This window comes from Cebidichthys violaceus, unplaced genomic scaffold (assembly GCF_023349555.1).
Source record: "Cebidichthys violaceus isolate CVI_PGR_0920_01 unplaced genomic scaffold, fCebVio1.0.p SCAF_217, whole genome shotgun sequence".
In the NCBI taxonomy this organism is placed as follows: Eukaryota; Metazoa; Chordata; class Actinopteri; order Perciformes; family Stichaeidae; genus Cebidichthys; species Cebidichthys violaceus.
Window position 1 is genome coordinate 19,182 of NW_027176392.1, and position 23,999 is coordinate 43,180.

The window sequence follows — 23,999 nt, forward strand, 5'->3', positions numbered from 1 at the left end:
CCATGGATTTATGGCCATAGTCCTGGGTTCCCAGAATGCAATGTCACTCTGTCACCATCAATCTGCTGTCTCTGACCAACGAAGAAGAGGGGGGGAAGAAATGGCCCGCTGGAAAGAAGCGCAGAGTGATACTGCTTTATGCGTGATCTCATTTTTATCAGCCGCCTGTCTGTCATAGGTAAAATGTGTGGAACACAAAGAGCTCCATTTACCCAAGACGGTCTGTGGTGCAGCCACATCACACATCATCTACTAGTTCCAGATTGCGCAATTAAGAAGGGGCTGGTCGAGTGCCAAATATGGCCATTGTCGCAAATGAATACACCTTTTGATGCCAAAGCTTTTACAAAACATTTAATCTTCATTAAGCTGTAAAACCTGCCGCCCGTTTAGCACAATAATATTCCCTCACAGCATAAACCTTTCATCTGAAGAGATGTAGGCAGAGGTTTGTGACACTTCTAGCTCTGTTGTTTTCTACTAAAGCACACATTGAACAGCAACAGCAGTCTGACTGACTGAGACTACACACTTCTATCTCCCCTCGCTCACAAACTGTTACCTTTCAAAGTCAACTCCCATGATCTACACACACACACACACACACACACACACACAAATTGGGCGTCGTAAATCAGCTTCATAAAAGGACGTTGGAGAGAGTGTTTTTTGAAAAAAAAAAAAAAAAAAAATGAAAGAGAAAGAAACCTAAATCCTCCCCGATTAATGTGCTCTCAAACCCCCTCATAGCCATGGTAACCAGGGCAGTTTGCCATGCCATTTAGAGGATCCAGGACCTGACATAAAAGTAGCATTTTTCCCCAAGTCTCTCCCTGATGCATATCCTTAAAACAGTTACAGTCGTGAAGAGTTTTCAGTCTCCACTCTTGTCTCAAGCAGGCAGCAAAACAACATTCTGCTTAACGTTGCTGCATAACACGATAATCCGATAAATATAGCAACGATTCCGCCATGCATTTGCAGACCACACTCATCTCTGTAGATACTTAAAGAGAAATGTCTGTGCCCAAAATGAACGTCATTGTGTCAGAAATTCTTGTAAAAAAAAAGACGTCAGTATTGGATTCGACAATTGTTCTTACTGTAAAATGCACATACAGATTCAGACTAAGGCAGATGTGCTCACATGGCTGAGCTGAGGTTTAATAAGGGGGACATTTATAAAAGTGGAAAGAATAAGAGGCCTTTCCCTAAAGGGGGATCCCATTTTATTCACATCTTTGTTTTTTTAACCTTATTTCCTATGGGGCTAAAGTCTCATTATTTCTTGAGAAACATATAAAAAATAGTTATTAATCAGTATTAATCAGCTGTAGGTAAGTAGTAAGGAAAACCATGGAGAAAAAAAAGGAAAGACATATAAATAAAAATAAAAATAGTCAACTGGTAATATATTCATGCTTAACAAAATAAGAGCATAAATAAATATATGAAATGATTTATGGGGAATTCAGAAAATGAAGAGCAGTAGTATTTTCTTTTATACACCCAATAAAACTGAATAGATATGCCCAACAAAAGCATGCTTTCAGGTAAATAGGAGGACATATACACGCACTAAAGCGGAGCATACTTTTATTTCTTTTAAATGTAGATAAAATAGAATGGAGAATGGAATTACAGAGTGTAGAGGCAGACATAAATGAGAAGTATGGACGTAAAAAAAAACAGAAGAGAGGGACTCACCCATAGTGTGGCAGAGCTTTCTTTTGATGCCTCCGATCTGTCGGCTACCTGATGTGTGCCTTCTCTAATTTACTGTGTCAATAACTCTGCTGTGGAAACCCAGCCAGCGTGATGGATGGAGACGTTTTACATGGACCTCCGTCCAAAGTGCCAATTCTTGAAAGTAGAAGGGGCAAAGGAAATAAAGTTAATCAAAAGAACCATTTCTAAATCACCTTACACGCCGTTGCTGCTTTATGTAGCAACTGGTTTTTTTTTCTTCATTCTTTCGGGAGCTGGTTTCACTTTGAGCCCTTTCTATTGTTGAGGCATCAGTAATTAGTAACCACACCCACGAGTAGATGTGGATGCTGTTTGTTTTGTGCTGTACCTGCATACTTCCTTAGTTTGGGAAAAACAATTCAATTAAAGATCAATCTTAAAACTTGAACATTTAAGTGTTTAATCTAAGTTTCCTTACTGATGATAAATTAGGCAGGAAAGGTGCAAATGAAAATTTATAAATTGGAACATTTTCTTTCAGCCAAGAACTGCCGAAAATCAAGCCATTTTTTTTGGTAGATGCCAACATAACCAGTCACAATTAGGTAGAATGGCGTTTGTCAACGAGAGAAAGCAGTTTGAAAAGTTTGATTAAGCCCTGTTACAGCAAAGAACTTGGTTGTTTTCTCAGACAAAAGGTCTCGACAGGAGGCCACGAAGTTCAATTAAGAGTGGAGAGGTGAGCATTGATTTAAAAGACAGTACTTCAAACTGCACCTCGGACTACAGGGCAGGACCCTCACACCGATGACACTTATTCTTCGGGGAAATTCATGTTAGTTGGTGTCTAGACATTTTATTACTTGCATGGCCAAAGCAACAGGACGGCTATCTCCCTATTTCCAAAGACTGCTGCCTACTTAGAGGCATTCAAGTTCTGGCAAATTGACATCTTTTAATCACACCAGCCTTCTTTCTCCATTAGGTTTATTTGTCTTACTAGCAAATTGATCATCAGCGGTATCCATTAACTTATATACAAATGAAATAAAGTGGCGGAAATTATTGTGTATTACCGGCGTACAACCAGCACAGCAATGACACTTCTGCAGGTAAAAAAATCTCGCATTTCCGAATCAGAATATCAGTTTTGTCTAGACTCAAAAGATCAAAGGTGGTGTAAAAGATGAACATTATGTTCAGGCAACAAAAATACATCACTCTCCTGGGTGAATGTCCTTTGTTTCAAGACAGCAGTAGAAGAGAAAATGGAAAGATTACAGTTTCTTAAAACTTGATCCACACATACATTTGTCAAATGAACCTCATAACAACCATCCCAAAAAATAATGAGGTAAAATTAAGGTTAGGTAACAAAACTACATTGAAAGGTTAAACAATTTAAAGTTAGGTTTAGAAGACAAAGCTACGCCATCAGGTTTTGGCAACAAGTTCAGAAAAGAAAACATCATGGTTTGGGTTAATAACTTGTATGCCGCCTAAATAGTTTAAAAATAATTGTTAGGGTTAAAAGAACTGCATTTTTTTACGCAGCTTCTTAATTAGTCCATGACATTTGAAATAACTCAAAGCTGACTTTTGGTTTCACGCAGGACACGAACACTGGTCTCCTGGGTGAACGTTTTTGAAAGGACACAGTATTTCCAAAGAAAATGGAAAGATCACAGAAAATCATCTCACATAAATTTGACTTCTTAACAGTTATTACGTGATGGTGGCGGCACAGAATGTGTTCAAATTGCATGTCACCACCATAAAAACAATACTACATAAGGTTTAAGCGACAAATCACTTATTATAATTGTTTGGATTAAAATCACTCATTTTTTACCGAACCTCTTGTAGCCTATGTATTTTAAAATAACTCACAGTTGACTTTTGGTTTCACACTGGACATGAACATAGGTGTCCTGGGTGAATGTCCCGTGTTGCAGAATAAACTGTATTTTAGCAGAAAATTTTAATATTACAGAAAACTCTGAAAAACTGATTTTTACATTTTCTGAGAATGTGATCTCACAGAAATACGTGAAATGACCATGACCTTTTAACAGCGTTAAGTGGTGGCGGCACAGAATGTGCTAAAATGACTTCATAACACCACAGAAAAAAATGTGACATTAGGTTTAGGCAACACAACTACGTTGTTAGGTTAAGCAATTTACCCTTAAGTTCAGGCAACACAATTTGTTTTATAACTTCTTGTGTGGCCCATGTAGTTTAAAAAGAACAGTCTAGGTTAAAAGAACCATGTTTGTTACATAACTTCCAAGGTAGCCTATGTCGTTTTACAATAACTCAATGTTGACTTTTGGTTCCGCTTTGATCATAACGTATTTCTGTTGAACCTGGGTATTCGGGTGTCCACCACAAATTAGCATCCCAATTGACTTTCCATTGGCAGGAGGTTGTGGTAAGTTTACGTATTTCTGGGAAATCAGGTTGTTTCCATATTCCCTACTCCAATAACGATGAGTCATTCCCTGAATCAGTGTTTTCTGAAGTATTTACAAGTAAAAGTATTTTGCTACACTTTTTTAATGTATTTTATTTACTTATTCAAGCGATATTCAAAAAGTAAAACTACCTTGGTGTGACCCCAAGACCAACATACTGCAGTAAGGAAGATGATAAGTCCAGACTGAGAACTCTACATTTTTAAATACATTTCAGACAAATTGCTTTTGTCGCTTCAGACAACGTTTTTTTGCTTTAACATGAATCAAACCACGTTTTTTGGGGAATTATCAAATAATTAGATTCACCAAAAGTAGTCATACATACTATGAGCTGTATCAGTGTTGTGTTGCAGCTACAGTACTGGCTTGAAAAAAGACATTCATTTAAGAAAAGAGTCACAGACTTTTGCTTTAAACTGAGAATCTATACCTCACTAAATGCATTTGCTGTCATTTAATTTGTATATACAAAGATGCAGACTTCAAAACAGACGTAGCAAAACACACACACACACACACACACACACACACACACACACACACACACACACACACACACACACACACACACACACACACACACACACACACACTCAAGTTGATTAGCAGGGCTCCTGTGAGTGTGTGTCACGTTTTAGTGGAAAATTACAGCTCTTTCAACAATTCCTCAGTCGGAATCCCATTCTAAAGTGGATTTTATCTGCAAATCACAATTATTTTGTTCATGCTCCGTTTTAATGGGCACACCCGCTGGGCTGAAGAAGACACTTCTCTATTCATAAATGTATTACTGCTGGGGAATCATTAACTTATTGTTAGCGGCGCGACTGATGGCTTATTGACATGACAACATTCAACCAACACTTTTGTCTTTGAGCCCGTACATCCATATCACTGAAAACAATGTCATCTACCCCATTTTCACCACTCCCCTTGTGTGTTTGAGCTTAGTGGAAGGCTTTTCAGCGACCGGGGGTGGGGGTGGGGGTGGGGTGGGGGTGTGGGGGGAGAAAAGAAATACACAGCGAGAGATAAGTGTAGGCTGGGTTTCTGGGAAAGACTGGAGAGGTTTTCTTTATGATGAGGAATAAGAAAAACAAAAGCACCAGATGCCACAGTAAATGGGACGGGAGTGTGTGAGATGATGTTACACAGAAATCACTGGTTTGCTGAAAATGACAGGCTACTTCTGTCTGTAAGAGAATAGCGATAAAAGCCTAAGTAGTGGCAAAACAGAGCCCAGGCAATAAATTGCCCATGTGTGTATCATCTGAGAAGTGAAGCGCCGGTCTGATATTTACGGCTGGGGATGCAGGAGAGTCATAGAGTCGGACGGTTTGCACAGATGGTGGCCATCCTTGGTCAACATTCAAATAAAAAAAACAAAAAAAAAACGGAATGAGTGTCTCTCTCTGTCTCCAGCGATTCCTCGTGAATGCAGACGCAGATAAAAGGAGGGGGTGTAAAAGTGTTTAAGTAGGCAGAAGTTGTAAAGGAGGAAAAAAAAAAAAAAAAAAGCAGAATCTCTATTCACTGCTTGTGCAATCCTTTCTGCCTTGTTGAACTTTATTAAATTCTGTCGTTCTCTCCTTCCAGTCTAGCTCCCTTTGTCAGCTTCTTCTCATGCGTAACACCGATTTCTTCTTTTTTTTTTTTTTTTTCTACAAAAGGTGTTGCGGAGGAGATTCAGGCTGAAAGAAGGTATCAGTGATAGCCACACCACAAAGTACCAATCCCACTGAGAGGAATCACTGTCAAACATCTGGAATGAGGACTTTAAAAATTCGACAGCTTGTTGTCGAGATGATGTCTGGTTTCTGTAGCCTGAAGTGTGACAGGGGCTGTGTTTAAACTGCAGGTCCACACGCTCCAGTGTTTGTTCACACTGTACCGGATCCCAAAATACATTCCAACAGTGTTAAAAAGATGGCCACACACAGGCCACAATAATCATGAAAAAAAACGCTATGCCTCACGTGATTCATCGCATTTCTGGTAAATGATGTCACGTTTTGATTGAATACAATTTTTTTTATCAAAATGAAAACACATTTATGTTGCACTTCTTCCACTAATGCCATGAGATGCCAGATTTTAACAATGAATAAATGCAACACTCTATGCAGATCTATTCAGTGTCCAACACAACCTCACACATATGATGTCAGGATATTGATTTCAAAGGGAACTAAAAATACTGAAATATGAATACAGAATTCAAGAAAGCTCTATGGGGAGGGCTGAGTCTGCGGCTAACAGCTAACAGCTAACAGCTAACAGCTAACAGGGCATCCTGGTCTCACAGAAATACGTGAATTGGCAGCGACCTCTTATCAGCGTTTGTTTTGTCGCCTAAACCTGAGTTTAAGTTTGTATTTTAGGGCCGACCATGTTGTTTTTCCTGAACCTAATTAAGGAATGTGTCTGCCATGCCTGCCAAGTATTTGAAAAATGTCAATTGACAACATATCTTTTATTTTTACCCATAACTGTTCACTTTTGCGATATGATATCTGTTCATATGTAGCAAATAAAGCATAATACACTTTGTATTTTGCTTCCCTCTGGGCACTGACAGCACTAACATGTTAAAGTGTGCGACAGGACGTGGTGACTTTATCAACATTTTACCACAACAAGTGTCTTTCTCTAACCAAAGCGCCCTTGTTGCCTAAACCCTAACCCCACTTAGGACTGAGGGTGTGACCTCACCACCTACATCACACACACACCGTGTGGCCTTCACTGGGGGGGGGAGTGTTGCCACTTAACATAAGTGAGGCAGCAAATATGTCAAAAAAATAAAAATAATGATAAACTACACTATGAATATAAACTTTTTTTTTTAGCAAACAGGGTTGAGTTTCAAACATTTTCACATCATGGCCCCCAAATAGGCATATTAACACATCTCTTCAAGGTTTTGTGTATTACTGTATGTTAAGAGACGGTGGAATCATTTGAAGAGCATTTAGTATTATATATATAGTATATATTTAGTAAGTATATCTGTAGTCTGGTCATTCATTACAGCAGCTATGAAAGCAAGACTAATGGATATGAAAGTCCAATCAATTGGCCAGGAAAGGGAGATTAGGGAGGGGATGAGTCACCATATTCTGCCTTCTTGACAACCATGTCATGCCTTGCAGCCTCTCCAGAGACATCGCTGATTGATGCCTATCTTTCATCAGCCCAGCTTTAATCTGACATTCCACGTGCTTTATAATCATATCAGCAAAAAAAAATCTATATCACATCAGCCTTTCTCTTTCCCTCCTCCCCACCTGTGGAGCAGAATATACTTTTGCTTTTTATATAGAAAGACAAAACTGACAAAGCTGTCAGTAGCGAGAGGCACGTCTTTATCTATTGATCACGTACCAAAAAAAAAAAAAAAAAAAAAAATAGATTGTGAGGAGATGAAGACGGAGGGTAAGAAAAGGCTGTTCCGTAAAACAAACAGTGATGGTGAAGTGACATTCTGGGAAGAAGTGGCAGGCTCTCTCCTGGTGCCGGCCAAACAAACAAACAGAGGAGCGAGACAAAGTGCAATCACTGACCTTTGTTCAAAGAAGCCATCTAATCTGTTTCCACTTTACTTAATTAGAAAAAGCAGAGGGATTTTTAATGTGCACAGTGTTAATGGGAAACAGCTCACAGGTGCTAATTAAAAAGAGAGAAAAAAGATCTCTTTGGTAACTTTTGAGTCCATTAATTTATATATTCATCCATCACAAACTTGGCAAACTTATCTCTGATTGCGTCTGCGCGGTTTTTAAAAGCCAAATAGCAATCCAGGTATGATGATAATCATAAAATATCACAATTTTTAAAAGGACTCATCGATAAATAAAATGTTGCAGACACACTCGTGAGCCGTGAATTACAGCGTCTGGCCTTTGTCAAACCTGAGAGCGGCGGTAATGTAAGCTCTTTCAGCCTGATAGCTTTTCCCCTCTGAAGGCTGTACGGCTTTATGCAGACAGTGATTAACCACTGCTTCACAGGTTCCACAGAGGGACCATATGTGCCCTTGAGGTGGCAAATACATTCATTTCCTCTTTCACTTTGACTGTTAAAAAGGAGCCGGCACTGAGCTGCCAAAAACACTGTTTCACATCATCTAATCCAGTAAGCGGTTGATTGACGGCAGGAGCCGGCCAACTTTAATATCAACCGAAAGTCATGAAAGTGGCACAAACTTATTAAACGGTATGCTGACAGTATGAGGGTGATTCATTCTAAAACTGCTTTCTAGACATTGTGAATTGAAAGTTTTAACGGACGTTTCAGTAGTAAACGCACACACACACACACACACACACACACACACACACACACACACACACACACACACACACACACGTCTACAGTATCATCTAAAGTCTGTTTTGCGTGAAATTATGTACTTTTAGCAATTTTGCATTTGAATCAAAAGAGTGTTGTTTTGAGGGTTAAACTCTTAAATAAATATAGCATAAAGATGATTTGATTATTTGTCATGACTATTTAAATATTCTGCATTGTGAATGCAGGACTTTTGCACGTAATGATGCGCGAGTATGTTTACATTCCGCTACTTTTTATTTAAACGTGTTTTTACCATGTTGTACTTTCTTAATTTAACAAAAAAGTTAATTAAAAATAAAAAAAAAATGTATATTATGTGGATCTACGTTTCTTAAAAAGCTCTGCTATAATAATGTTCACTCAGCACTAGATGTGTCTCCTTAGCATTGACAACAAGAAGTTAGTCAGACACAATCAAAGCACAAAGCGTTGCTTCCTACGTGACACAGGACCCGGTAGCTGGTGAGCTCAACAACATGCTATGCACCCGTAACCACATTAAAGCCCCTCTTGCATGGGCAGTGTGTGGTCCGCCTCTCAGGGACGGCAGGGGACGCAGGAAACAAATTAGCTTTCTTGACCTTGGCCCCGGGTTTCCCTTCCACCCTTCACCCCTCCCCCCCCCTGCCCTTCATCTGGCCACTTCAAGGGTCAGCTGGATGACAACACGCCTCTGTTGTCCTCCACAGTGGGGATATATTCAGATGGGAAGCTCATACAGGCCTGACATGGCATTGTGGGAAACGAGGTTGACGAGCTCAGTTTATATACGAGGTCAACTGGATGTGGTGAAAATGATTACCGCTCGTACAAACGTCTCGCTTGAGACGCTCGGCGAAAGAACAATTTTACGTTAGAAATGCAGGAAAAGGGTGTAAAAAAAAAAAAGAAAAGAAAGAGGTTTAGCGTGTCTTTTTAGGTCTCTGCAGTTAGAGCAAAATGAAATAAACACGAGTTCAAATAAGTTGCTAAATGAAGAGAGCTAAACTTCAGCATGGGATTAAACAGTGAAATCACTTGAAGGAGGAACACTTCCTGACAACACGAAGCAGGAGCGCGGCCCTCTCCACTCTCAGTCTCAAGGTCAAGATTGCTGCCACACACACACACACACACACACACACACACACACACACACCCCCACACACAGAATGAGAAGCAGATTTTTCTAACATGTTAATAAGTTTAAAATCTCAAAAAAAGGAATGCGCCGTTCACTGCCACGGCGGCTTCTGCCCGGGCCTAAAGTGAGAGACCGTTGGCTATAGGAGTGAAAAGAATCCTTTCGATGATCGATATTGGATTGTAACACCAACAGGCAAATCTAATTCTCCCAGTTCACGCAAAAGCACGTCTATGTGCATCAGTGTTCAGCCTGGGAGCAGAAATAACCTGGGGTGTCCAGGGGAGGGAAGTAGCAGACACTATATTAATGCTCATGCTCTTCATTGATCTAGGAGGACTCCTTAATCGTGCGGGCAGCTTCCTCCTACATATATTTCATAATGTGATACATTGCGCATCGATAACTCTGGTAAGGGCCTATGCTTTCTCACGCTGGCTCACAGCCTTTATTGATCCCAGAGTGAAGTAAACATGTCTTTAACACACGGGCCTGTCACTCGTCGCAGATGAAACGAAATCGCGGAGCCGTCGTTTTTTGTTACGCACTCCAATGATGACGGGGAATTCACAGTTAACATGACGAGATATCATCTGCAAAGTTAATAACTGTCTAGATGGAGAGTGGGGAGGTTTATAAAACAAAGATATAAAAAACAAACAAAAAAAAAAAAAAAAGGCACTTCTGTGTAGTTAACTGAGAGCAAACACATGCTCATGTTTATTGCTCACCTCCCTCAACTCTCCGAGCTGGGGATTATTTATGTGCAGCGTGATTCAACTGGTGTTCTGGGAATGGATGACAAAAAAAAATACATACAGTAAAGTGACTCAGGGGCATGGTTTTGGCAGGGCACCAAATTGACCATATCCTTACGACTAAACGGTAGCTTAAGCCGGAGCAATTTCCTCTGCATTTTCTGCAGGCAGCCATGTAAAGATGATTATAGGTGTGGGCTTTGAGTAACGCTCAGGCAGTAAGGGGTTTGAGACAGCCGGAGCTACAGGATACCGGCTTCTTTTATTTAGAACACTTCCAACGTTTGTCGTTTCTCTTTTTGTTGTACAATTTTAGAGTTCATATTCAATTCTTAAAATACAGTCTGGGATGAGACCTGGACTGTTACACCATGCCTCTATCATATTTGAACTTCTATGGTTAATATAACGAGCGCATTTTTTTTTTTTAGCTCATCTTCCAATTTAGCTTTTCTATCTTCACTGGTATTCTTTGGATTTTGATATGTGTTTTTTTTTAATTAATTGCCACTTTGGTAATTAAAAGTGTTTGAGGCTCGGCTCTCGTTTTGATTACTTGTCGCAGCTTGTGACTCTAGTGTAAAGATGATGCTGTCTCACACTGTGAATTGATATAATATGAAACATTTGAAACCTTCGCTATTACTCTCAACTGAGACCATGAATGAGAAATTAAACTGCTAAATGAAAAATGTGCAAAAAACATGAATTACGGTTGGCTTATATGTGAATGAAATGAATAGCAGATAACTGATGCAGTAATATCAGCCCACTATCCTTCCAGACTTCAGAATGTCAACTGATTCATGTTAACTGGTGGGTGAACCAGAGGCCACCAGTTGCTGATGACAATGACAAGTGTGTGTGTGTGTGTGTGTGTGTGTGTGTGTGTGTATTCTTCTTAAGTGAGATCACATGGTCGGCACTCCCGAGTCCAGACAGTAGGAAGTGAAAGTGCAGCTGCAGCCACAACACAGGTCAGCTCTCAAAGACGTTTTTTTTTTTTTTTTTTCCGCTGTACAGTGCAATCGCTCTTCTCGTTTTACTCAGAAAAGCTGCAGGAGATATTTGAAGACCGAGGACAGACGATGAGCCCCGGTCTATTAATGATGTAACAAGACGAGGAGGAGGAGGAGGAGGAGGAGTTAGAAACCTGTGAGCAGGAGGAATGGCTCGAAGAAAGAGGAGTTTCCTAGAGTAACCGTCAGTTAAATTAAGATAAGATGAGACAGGAATGCATGAACGAAGATAGTCAAAATAATCTTTACAACGTAACAGTCTTAAGCTCTACTTTGTTATCAATAGAACTTAATTCGAGTGATGAAATGACTGTGAAAATGTGTATTTCTGCAACAAAATATGTCATGGAGATCATTTCAACAGGACATAAGAACAACCTATATTAAAGTAATACCGGTGTCAGCATTTATTAACAGAGTGAAGCGAAGTTTGTTCCTAATTGTTGAGCATGTTTGTGTCATAAAGACATTAAGAGCTCGACGCTGTGCTCGTTGGAGGCCCTCGTTTTATTTTTCTTCTTCTTCTTCTTTTTCTGCAGTTTAATGAGCCGACGCAACAATAATCGCGGAGCCATCGTTTTGTTACGCACTCCAGCGATGGCGGGGAATTAATAGTTAACATGACGAGATATCATGTGCAAAGTTAATAACTGTCTAGATGGAGAGTGGGGAGGTTTTAATAAAGAAAGAAAAGGCACTAATACCATACCAGCTGACCATGTCCTGATGAGAAAGTGTCAGTGTTAAAAAAGTGAACTTAAGTTTGTTCTCGATTCTTGAGCATGTTTGTGTCATAGAAACATTAAGAGCTCGACGCTGTGCTCACTGTTGCATTAGAGGCCCTGATTTTTTTATTTTTTTATTTTCTTCTTTTTCCGCAGTTTAATGAGCTGAACCTTGGAAATGTTTTGGAAAATAAAAAGGGACACACGTCGGGTTACTCGGTTTGATTTTAGTTTGCCATTGTGTGTGACATCGAGGGAGGGAGGGAGGGAGGGAGGGGAGAGCAAACGTGAGGTTTTGACAAAGACAGTGGCAGATGTGCGAAGTGTGAAAAATAAAACGAAAGGGGGATAGCTATTTGTGTGCAATGAAGACAGACATAAAAAACAGCCTCGCACTGAGATAGTTGCTCTAAATGAAATACCTGGAGATTGCATGTTGCTTTGCATTTGCAGGGGTATTCAATTTTAATTAGGGTTTTGGAGACATCTTTTATCAGACTGTCACTAATCTCTCTCAGTCTCTCTGCCACCCCCTAACCCCCTCTTTCTCAAGCGCACACACACACACACACACACACACACACACACACACACACACACACACACACACACACACTCATCGTCTTATCCCCACATTCAGAAATGCAAATACACAGCCACAAGAAGGAATGAAAAAATGAAGAAATAAAAAGATTTATGGAATAGTACAACAATTTGTCTGATACACACATTATCAAAAAAAAGCAATGAAATGGGGACAAAACCATCGTCCCTTTTCATTTTGAAGGAAAAACCATTACCTCTACTTTTTAATTGCATTTTCTTTGGGGCAAAGGTGATAATTAATTTTGCTCAGGGAGACACACATGAACCAATAACAAGAATATACAAAAAAAAAAAAAACGGTAAATAGTATTCTTGCCTTAAGTCTTAGACTAACTATTTAAATTCTAACATGGTAACTCTATGAAGGCATATTGTGGGACAGCATGAGAGCAAATAATACATTATACTCCGCTGCATTGTTCACGGATGGATACCTGCTTATGTTCATCTCAAATGACATCGTGATTTAAAATTGAATGATGGAGAACAGTCGTAGTGGACCGGAAATTAAAAGTTGGAAGATGACAGTTTGACTTCCACGTCGTCAGAAACACAAACAAAATCTAAGATATTTTCAGAGAAGCAGCATCATAATTACCCTCAGAGGATCATTTGCTCATAATACTTAATTTAGTGTGAAGATTAAACTAACGCATTTTAAAAATCTGTGTAGTGGGCTCTATCCCTCAGCACATTCCTCGATATGCTGAACACATTTTGAAATTTTCATAATTCTTAAATACAGACAAGTAAAAACAGCTCTTCACCCAAAACTAAAGCACGTACTTTTTAAAAAAAAAAAAAGTGTCAACGTAGCCGTAAAACGAAGGCAACTTCTATCTATAAAACGTCCTTTCTTCACCCCCACTTGTTTCTCTGTGTGTGTGTGTGTGTGTGTGTGTGTGTGTGTGTGTGTGTGGTGTGGTGTGGCGCGGCGGTTAGCCTGTCTCCCTCTCTTCATTCCTGGCCCTCTTCCATTGTTAGTCACCTTGTTTATTGGCTGGAGCAGCCGTGGCGTACTGGACATCATCTGAAACTACAAACGACAGGATGCAATAAGCTGGAGAATAGCAGCAATCTGAGGAAAGTTCTCCATTCACCAGAGCTCCCTAACTCTCTGTCTTCTTATCCCGGGCAGAAAATAAAAAAATCAATACGGGCTCACAGGGCTTGATAAAAGTGCTGGACAGGGAGAGAAGCAACCCTGGATATAGTAAATTAAAGTGATCAAAATTTTCCAGTCGACTCAGCCCACAGCCTACATAAACTAACAACCCTGTCTCCACGACTGTCCGTCATCCTCCTCCACCCACCGTCTTCATCCTCTCTCCTCTAACTTGACTTCAATCTTTCCGTTTCTGATGTTTTTCCATGCTTCCGCTTCTTCTTTCGTGTTTTTTATTTGTAGAACGTAACATTATTTATTAATGCAACGACGTAATGGTTTCGTTTTTTTTTTTTCTAGTTTCTAGTAAGTGGGGAAAATCCCAGACCCCCCAGTTAACCCAGAGCTGGTGAACCGCGTGCGAGCAAGATATCAACAGATCTCTCCCTGTGGAGGTGCAATCGGCTGCAAGGCAAGAATGCAGCTGCGGTATTTGTTGTTCATGCTGCTAACGCAGTCAAGAGGTTTGCACTATATGCACACTGACCTGGACAAAGGTTACAACAATAGTGCATAAGGTTCTTTATGCACTATTGTTGGTAAGATACAAAATAAAAGCATGGAGCCGGGGGAAGCGGGTATTCAGAGAAAACAAAATGAATTTATGAAAAACATTGGATACTATTTTGGGATTCTAAAAAACTGAATATTCTCTAAAGTTATGAAGTCATAAATTTGCAAAAAGAAATTTGCCAGGTTGGATCATCCTCATCGCACCGTTAAACAATGTGGTGACGCCACCGTGAAAAATATATTAATTGTGTTAGCATTTATAAATGTTCATAAAAGAACGTGAAAGAAAACATGTATATGCAGCTATTTTTACCTTAATAACACTACTGCAGGCGCAACGCAATTTAGACGACGGCTGGTCTGACCGTGGTTCTGCATCTTTCACGTTACACGCCGCTGTTTTTACATTGTTGATATTAAAATATGAATTAGCGTAGCTTCAAGTAAAATAATAGAGGCAAATTGCAGCCTGGCAGCTTCAACTTCCACCCCAGAAGTATTGCTAATGCGAATGCTCCTCAAAATTAAGACCATAAATCCTGTTGCTGCTTTTCCAACCTCCTCATTTCTGTACGAAATAAAACGTTGAATTTCTTTTTTTTTATTCTACCGTTCCCTCATTTTACCATCTGCCATTGACAGGACATTTGAACTATCCTGGCTCCTTTTAAAGCAACACTGCTGATTTTCTATCAAAACCTGACCCTGACTCTCTGAAAATCCTCATTTGTCAATGTAACACACGCTAATATTGTCTAGAAGACTGATTCGACGCAATGCCATGCAGCCTATATAGTCTGTGAATGTTCCAACACGTTTACATGCTGCCCAGAAGAGACGAGTCGAAAGATAATCAGAGGTAATGCTCTGAAATACACGCCCTCACCTGCATTGTGAGAAGTGTGTCCGACCACACAGACGCTAATTCAATTACAGTAATGCCGGCAGCAGCTGACTCACTCTGCTAACGCCACCCCATGCCAGCCCTGCACCGCCCCCCCCCCCCTTTGGCACCTTGTCCACCGAACAGTAAGAAGGGATTAATAGGGATTGGCCAATCCAGCCCGGTCTCATGCAAGAGTGTGAGCTTTGCCACACGGCTCAGCGGATATGCCAGCGCCACTAATAATTGCAGTTTGATGGCTGTGTGCTGCACTCCCTCGTCTTTTTACATCAAACACTATGATGAGGGATTTGAGAGCCATTTCCTGACATCTTTTACATAATTACATCCGCATTGTATTGTTGTTGGCTGGAGCCTCAACTCCATCTAATGCACTGACTAACCACTGAATGTGTGTTTTTATTCTGATAACTTATTAGGCCACTGGGGGCGAACGTCACGCACATGCCAAACCCTGACTGACACCCAAGCCGCCTCAACTGACCTCCCCCGCATGTTTACGTGCGTGCCTTCCTGTTTGTGCCAATGCGGCGGCGGCGGCGGCGGCGGCGGCGGCGGCGGCGGCGGCGGCGGCGGCGGCGGCGGCGGCTATGTGTGTCAGGGATCAGCTCAAGAGACGCACCAACCGCCGGGGCCGGCCACTCGCTGTGGCCTTATATCCTGTTGACCCCCTCGGGTTTGAGAGCAGACAGCCTTGGGACAATTTAAATCCAGCCGTAACCCTGAGCAACCACGCACATGTCCCGTTAGCTCCCATCCCCAGTTTTGACTTTCCGGGGGACCCACCACGGCCTTCAGCCAAAGGCCTGCACAGCCCCCCCCCCCCATTATCCTCTTCAAATAGTTTGTATGGTGCAATACTAATGCAGAAAAGCCATAGTACGGGATGAGGTATTCTGAGATGCAAAAACAACGGAAAAGTGACTCAAATTCTGAAGTGGCTCCACAATATACGTTCGACCGGATCTGTTTGACGTGTCCTATTGTGTCTCATAAATATACTCCAATGACTATGTCTGTCTCTGGTGCTGAAGAGGAACAGCGGAAGTCAACAGATTACAAGTCAAATGCACTAATTCAAAGGAGGATTAACACCCAATCCTGTTTATCTATCTGCCTTATTAATCTTGTGTTAGCCATGCAGTTCCTGGTGGTCAAACTCTGCCTGTCTGTTTCTATATTTATCTATTTTAATCTCTTTATAAAGGGAAAAAGGATTCCAATTACAAATGCCACAAGAGTCAATCCAATTGAGAACCAGTTGGCAGCCCCGTGTGCAACACGTAAAACCCAGAGAAAAGATTACAGAGGGGCCATCGCGTGCATATTCCAGATGCAATGACTTAAAGGCAATTCACTTGCGACACTATTGGCCTCAGTGTTCCTGTCACACACAGCGGCCAATTGACTGCAGGTCTTTGCTGAATGCTGCCGAGCAACAGTGAACGCTAGAAACCTGTAACCGCGTAGGAGCGTGAAGATTAGGATTACTACATTCGGGATTAGGGGGAAAAAAAAACAACCTGCACAGTATATTGTGTTCCTCTGGAAAGCAAGGTAAAGGTTTTAAAAAATGGCCGACGTATTCCAAAATCCATATGAGCTTATTTCTTACTTTTAATCCAACACATGATCTTCTGTATGCCCGGTCATCCCTACGAAGCGTGATCGATGAGCACCTTGCCATGTAAACACACACACACACACACACACACACACACACACACACACACACGCACAAAGCTTGATTTTGAGGGGTCCTTAATCACCGCTAAGCAATTGACTGATCAATGACAGATATGAGGAACAACTGTGGAATGCAAACAGGACCCGCATTCGCCTTTATCAGTTTCTTTTCTCCGGCCCATTTTTATCACAGATTATATTCCCCTCCGTGTTAACAGGCTCCAAGCCCCAGCGAGGTATTAATTAAAATCTAAATACTAAATATTGATTGATACGTTATCAGGGCACAGCAGTTGGTCCGCGGGCTATTGATCCAGCCCGTGATTTATTATCATATTTAAGAAAAATCATTTTGCGTGATTATACGAGGTAATGGATTTTTAGCGAGGGGTGTAATTCTTTTTTTTTTTCCTTTTCTCTTTTTTTTGTATCGCGTTTGTTATGTGGAAGGTGGAGCAGATTTCTCAATTGCATTCGGAGATCACTGATATCCTTGGTACTGCGCCCCCTCGAGCCCCCCCCCCCCCTCCTCCCGGCCTGTGAGGGGCTAAAGCTTGTGTAAGAGAACGATCCCCGCTCTTGTCATTGGGAATAATGGGTATTGGGATTACCTCTTTAATCACAACAAAGATTAACAGATGGTATGAGAACAGTTATTAGCAAACATCTTGCACTCATCAAATCAATAAGATGATTTGTAATCAGGCTGTCGGTGCAAGTGAAAAGGGAGCCGGGGCCGTTCCCAGTGAAAGATCCTGGCAATCAGAGGCTACTGTGTAGCAATTACCTCTCCACAAAATAGGTGCTCTTCCTCCACTGGCTGGCAGTCCTCCAGAACACACGGCAGACTGATAGCAACATAGGGCATTAACACGGCAAAACACAAAACACCGCGCGGCTAACCTTGTATTTGATCAGGTGTGAGGTTGCTCCGTGATTTCATTTCACTTTGTGCCTTTTAATTTAGTGGATCTCGCCGCCTACTTGAGGGAGAGGAAAAAGAAAAAGAAAAAGAAAAAAATCAAAATGTTTACACATGCTGTCTCTCACTACAAAAGAGCGTATAGCTCATTAGCAGGTTACCATAAATAAGTCAGTGCAGGGACAAAGAGGGGAGAGCGCATACGGAGACTGCGCAAATATTTCTCCGTGGAGACGGAGACAGACAGAGAGAGAGAAAGAGGAAAGCTGAAGGACTGTAGACATGCTGGTGCATCCACTATTGTAAATGGAGTAATGTGTAATAGCCAAAGCTAACTCACCCCCGCAGAGATATAGCTCCATTTAAAGAAAAAAAAAAAAAAGCTTTGTTACTCATATAACTGTTATTCTCCCAACAATAACTTCACTTCTTTCTGGCAATGCACACAAAAGCCTTCTCTGTGCTTTTGAGTGATGCTGCATGCAGGATTGTCCCGCACATTTTTCATTTCAGTTTCTTTTGAAATACGTGCCTTTTCTTTTGTTGTCTTATTATGTAATTATATTTCATATATTGCGCTAGATTTTTTTTTTAAATGAGTCAAAAACAGTAGTTCCCGGCCTACGAGACATGATCATGCACAACCTGGTCACCAAATGTTACCATTGATTCCACATCAGAGGTCTTCAATGGCATTTTTTTTCTCTACCAGCTCAGCTTCACGTACCCGACTAAAGGTGTCGCTTTAACTCTAATTGCGTCTCGTAAAGCTCGCAGGCCTTTTGCAATCGCCCTCACTTGTTGGCATTGCGTGCATCTTCGTGGCGGGAACAGCGAGATCAAACTGATGCTCTGGGAGATAGCGCCGACTGAAAAAGGAAGCCGTCATTTCGGGGGGAGCAAATGCAGAAACGCGCGCGTCTGACCTTAGAGATGTTGCATTTGTTAACACTTGGCTGTCTTTAAATATCAGAGGAACCCTTGTGAACACTGTTGTCTCGGCCTTTTGTTTCCCCGTCTTCTCTCTCGTTTTGAACGGCAGTCGAGGCGCTACAATGGACATGCAGGCTAACTTTCACTAGCTCTGAATGCTACATATCTATCTGTACCCCCTCTCTCTCACACACACACACACACACATGAACACACACCTCTAGCCTGTCAGTAAAACAGTGTGGCTATGCACTCACCAGGATTAAGCAAGCCAAATGGTGCCAAAACAATGACACTATACCAAGTAACCGATGCTGTTTAAAAATTCAAAAGGCCTCTATTGAACAGACAATGTGGCACACATATCGCTGGGCCACAGATCCCAGCAGCCCACTGGTCTGGCTGCTGGCTGCTCTCATGCACATTGACCCCCCACCTCCTCCAATCCACCAATACATCAGGAGAGCTGGACCACCATGCAAATACAGGGAAGGTTCACTGACAGATCATCAAGCAGTCCAAATCTAAAACTGCTCCGTGAAGCACATTTTACCTGTGTTTACTTCAAAAAAGCCCCCCCCACACACAGACACACACACACACACACACACACACACACACACACACACACACACACACACACACACACGCACGTACAACTTGCAATCGCATAACTGCCGACAGAGACACACAGGCACCTCTCCCCTCCCACACACACACACACACACACACACACACACACACACACACACACACACACACACACACACACACACACACACACACACACACACACACACACAGTCACTTGTCGAGTGGCTAATATCTTCCCAAGGTCAAACCTGACAAGGAATTCCAATGAGATTAAGTGTCATCAGTGCGACTTTAGCCCTGTTCTGCTCATTGTTCTTGGAAATGGCATTAGAGCCACAGATGACCGAGGCCTTGGAGCACTAAAACCTCTTCCCTTCCTGTGAGGGCCAAATTGATATGTGAGATATTTGATACAGGGCCTCCAATTCAAACATCCACATATATATATATATATATATATATATATATATATATATATGTCTGTATCTAGGAGGGTCAGGCCCATGTTTGTTGCCCTGCAGGTTTTATTAAATATCAGCCGACAGTGTTATTCACTCCTAAATGCGACAGAATCTTCAGTTGTTTCAAATGTCGCTCATCAGCTCATTCTTTATTTATTACATTCGGAGTTTCTCTGCCAAAGACTAAGAGGATCATTCCGTGTTTGACAGCTGGTAACATTACAACAATTTCAGCATTTTGGGGATTCCCTTAGGAGATCAGGGTCCAGTAGGAAAAACAGTAATTGTGGCCTAAATGTTGATGCACTGTACATACATTAAATACGTTTGTTGTTTGACACTAACCAGATGACCATGTTAGCTTTAATCACACACACACACACACACACACACACACACACACACACACACACACACACACACACACACAGGTAGATCTCTACGTAGCTCCCTCCTACACATGAGGCAGCGTTGCAGTCTGGCAGATAATCGGAGGGTTTTGTTTGCAGACTCTCGGAGTGAAGCGCCAGCCCCTGTCGACGCGTCAGCCAGCATTTGGTGCTCTGCCGTTCACACCGAATTTGACACATCGTCTTTTGGTGGCAGCAACGAGCATTTTGTCATCTCCTCTGGAGTGCCAACTCGATGTCCAATTACACCCCGGCTACTAATTTAATTACAGTAGCAGAAGAAATGGGTTGATTCAATTCATTTCAATTAGGCCTGATTGGACCAGTCACATCACATTTTACTCATCTCAGGTACGGGGGGCGTGCCTGTCACATCTGATCTCTGGCTCGCCCTCGAGCGAGGCGGAGATAAGCAGGTCACGGTATGATAACTGAAAATGTGCGGTCGGGTTCACTGACGTCTGATGTAAAAAGTGTTCGCGGATCACACGGATTCAAACGCCTCCTAATCTCTGACTCCGTGATAACTGTGGGAGTAAAACACTCCACTCTCAGTACAGGATCACAGCCAGTTGCCACTTAGCAGAGCCCCAGCTACAACAGTCATTACTTATGCATGATGTCCACAATTATGTATCAAATTGTGTGTGTGCGTGTAGGTGTGTGTGTGTGTGTGTGTGTGCGTGTGTTTTACATATCCAACTAATGGATGTGCAGCACAGAGCAAAGCTAGAAAACATGTCAGGAAAGAAAAACACACTCTTATATTCATGTCATCCAGCTGCTATAGTTTCGTTGAGTGTCTAATAATACAACACACACACACACACACACACACACACACACACACACACACACACACACACACACACACTTAAGAGTGGCTCCCTCCTGAATAGTTTTACCGTTAACACTTTAATGAAAAGACCTTTAATATGAGACCCAACACGAAGAAGTCACCCACGCCCCCATAACATAGAACCCAAAAGTCACTTTAAAAAAATTATGGGAGTATAATAATAATAAACTACATGATAATGAAGAAAAAAGATCATTTTATTTATCACTTTACTGAAGAAACTACCACAACAACTGACCCATGACACCAAATCTTTGTAAACAACAATTCTAATTTTAAAAAATGCTTCTTTATATTAACATAAACCCAAAAGGGAGAATATTATAGGAGTGTTATAAGAATACAATTCAAGATAATGAAATAAAAAACACACTATAGCCTAAAAAGTAGCATGTGCCACCGGGATCATAAACACTGTAGTATCGGACAAAAACCTCAAGTTCAATAACATAATACAACTAATAATTATAGGAATATTACAATGATACGTTAGCACAGAATAGAATACATGATTGTTTTAAACTCACTATCAAGTCCCGTCCCGTAGGAACATTTTATTATTATGTAAATCATAAGGTGGTGCTTGAGACATGAAATCCATGATAAGGAAATTAAATGTGGCCCGTGAGTCTAAAGGAATCTCACGATGAAGCCAGAGAAAGCATCAACTTCATGACAATGAAGTTGATGAAGCTACAAACAAAATGCCAATATCTATTATAATAATATTTTAGGACGGACACTTGTCATTTAGGGATTCTGTTTTATGATCATCCAATGGCAGAAAACAAAAAGTAACAAGTCGTCTCTGATTGGTCGCCGATAGACGCCTCAGCAGTATGCCATAGGCTGCCATAGGCTGCTACATTAGCCTGCGGGGTGTGTGTGTGTGTGTGTGTGTGTGTGTGTGTGTGTGTGTGTGTGTGTGTGTGTGTGTGTGGTGTGTGTGTGTGTGTGTGTGTGTAAACGCGTCTTGGCACCAGTTGCGGCGGCGCAAAGACGTCTGATTGGACGCTGACGCAAGGGACGCAGTTGTTTTTTTTCCTTCCCAGAACTGCGCCACTTTAGCGGTCGAATCAAATGCTTTACGATCACCGTGTATAATTAAAACACAGCAGGCTCTTACATCCTCGCATTTTAAAACATATCTGACGGATAACTTTGCGGCTGACGCACTCTGCTTATTTTTACAATGACGAGAGAAAAAAAAAAAAAAAGAGAGAATAAATTCAAGCGTCATTTACCTCTCGGTGTCTTGTCCGGCCTCCCCTCACGGTATCCGCAGTGAAAGACAGATAGCCTCGCGGCAGACTGCAGAGTGAGGGAGAGGGAAAGAGAGAGAGAGAGAGAGAGGGAAGGAGAGGAGAGGAGTTCTTACACAAGTCAGCCGCTGCAGTTTCTGAAGCAGAGAGGGCCGGTGGAGAAGCCAAGTGGCCCTTTTCTTACCTTGCGACACAGATCCAGAGGGGGTGAAATGGGTAAAAACGGTTGTTTGGGTGATTACACGTTTTCTCCCTCTCCCACCCTCCCTCCCTCCTTCCTCCTTCCTCTCCCCCCCCTCCCTCCCTCCCTCTTCTCCACCGGCAGCGCTCTCCCCAGCTCTCACGCTGAATAGAGAGAGAGTAGCCCCGTTGAAATAGCCCTCTATTGGGCTCCAGCTATGCAGCAAACACCGCCTGTTCTTTAAGGTTAAAAGATGCCTCCGGGGCGCATCCGGTGTCAGCCGTATCATAAAACAAACGCGCATTTTTTATTTTATTTTTTAACTTTTTTCCCGCTGCAGTGAATTAAAGAGCTATTCATTTTTGGTGTTATATGACGTTAAGCGTTTCCAAATTCATAATAATTTGAATAGTTCTATAGGAAGGGGTGGACCTTTTTTTCCCCTCCAACCTGCTGTCATACCAGTTACAGAAATGTATGGGATTGGTGTGTGTGTATATATAGGCACAACGTGTAGCCTAACATCAGAAAAAAAAAACTTTATTTCAATAAAAATGTCCACACCAAATGATCTACTTTCCCAGAAGTCAACGCTGTTTGGCAAACCTGATCTCTCTCTCTCTCTCTCTCTCTCTCTCTCTCTCTCTCTCTCTCTCTCTCTCTCTCTCTCTCTCTCTCTCTCTCTCTCTCTCTCTCTCTCTCTCTCTCTCTCTCTCTCTCTCTCTCTCTCTCTCTCTCTCTCTCTCTCTCTCTCTCTGTGTGCGCGCGCGCGCGTGTGCGTGTGTGTGTGTGTGTGTGTAGTCTATCCCGGATTAAATGGCACCTCGTCTTAAATGGCACCTTGCCTCGTTTCCCCTCTCCTTTCATCATCAGCAAAATAAAGATTAGGCCTACAGAGGAGATTGTAAAAAAGGGCTCGCCTTTGGAGGCGCAGGGATCTTCATTCCTCCGCCTTTGTGATGATATTGATGATGATGATGGCCAAGTGGACAGTTTGATTTTTGTGTGGCGAGCTAGTTATAAAGAATCAATATTATATCAAGGGGGTAACTTTGGTGATAAAGGACTTCAGCCACTCTGGCTATTCATCATAAGTCTGTAGCGAGCAGATAGGTCAAAAGAAATTATATTGCTCTAAAGAGTGTGTCTCCTTATCTCTCAGTACCAGGGGAGTGGAGGACACGCCGATCGATACAGTAGCTGCCGTATACTCCTTGCAATTATCAATAGCTGATTTTGTCTTCCTGGGGCTGCATCTATTAATACCAGATAATAACAGCCTTTTGGACATAACTTCGCAAGGGGGGGGGGGGATGATGGAAGGAGAAGGAGAGGAAGAAGGAGGAAAAAAAAAGA

General features: G+C 41.7%; 1 long non-coding RNA gene across 1 annotated transcript; it reads right to left on the minus strand.

Moving 5' to 3' along the window:
• Positions 1–1,713: 1,713 nt before the first annotated feature.
• LOC137877549 (uncharacterized) lies at positions 1,714–22,711 on the minus strand. The gene is made up of 3 exons (XR_011103541.1): positions 22,647–22,711; positions 22,445–22,511; positions 1,714–1,863 (listed from the first exon to the last, which is right to left on the minus strand). It is a non-coding gene; the product is annotated as an uncharacterized lncRNA (long non-coding RNA).
• Positions 22,712–23,999: the final 1,288 nt, after the last annotated feature.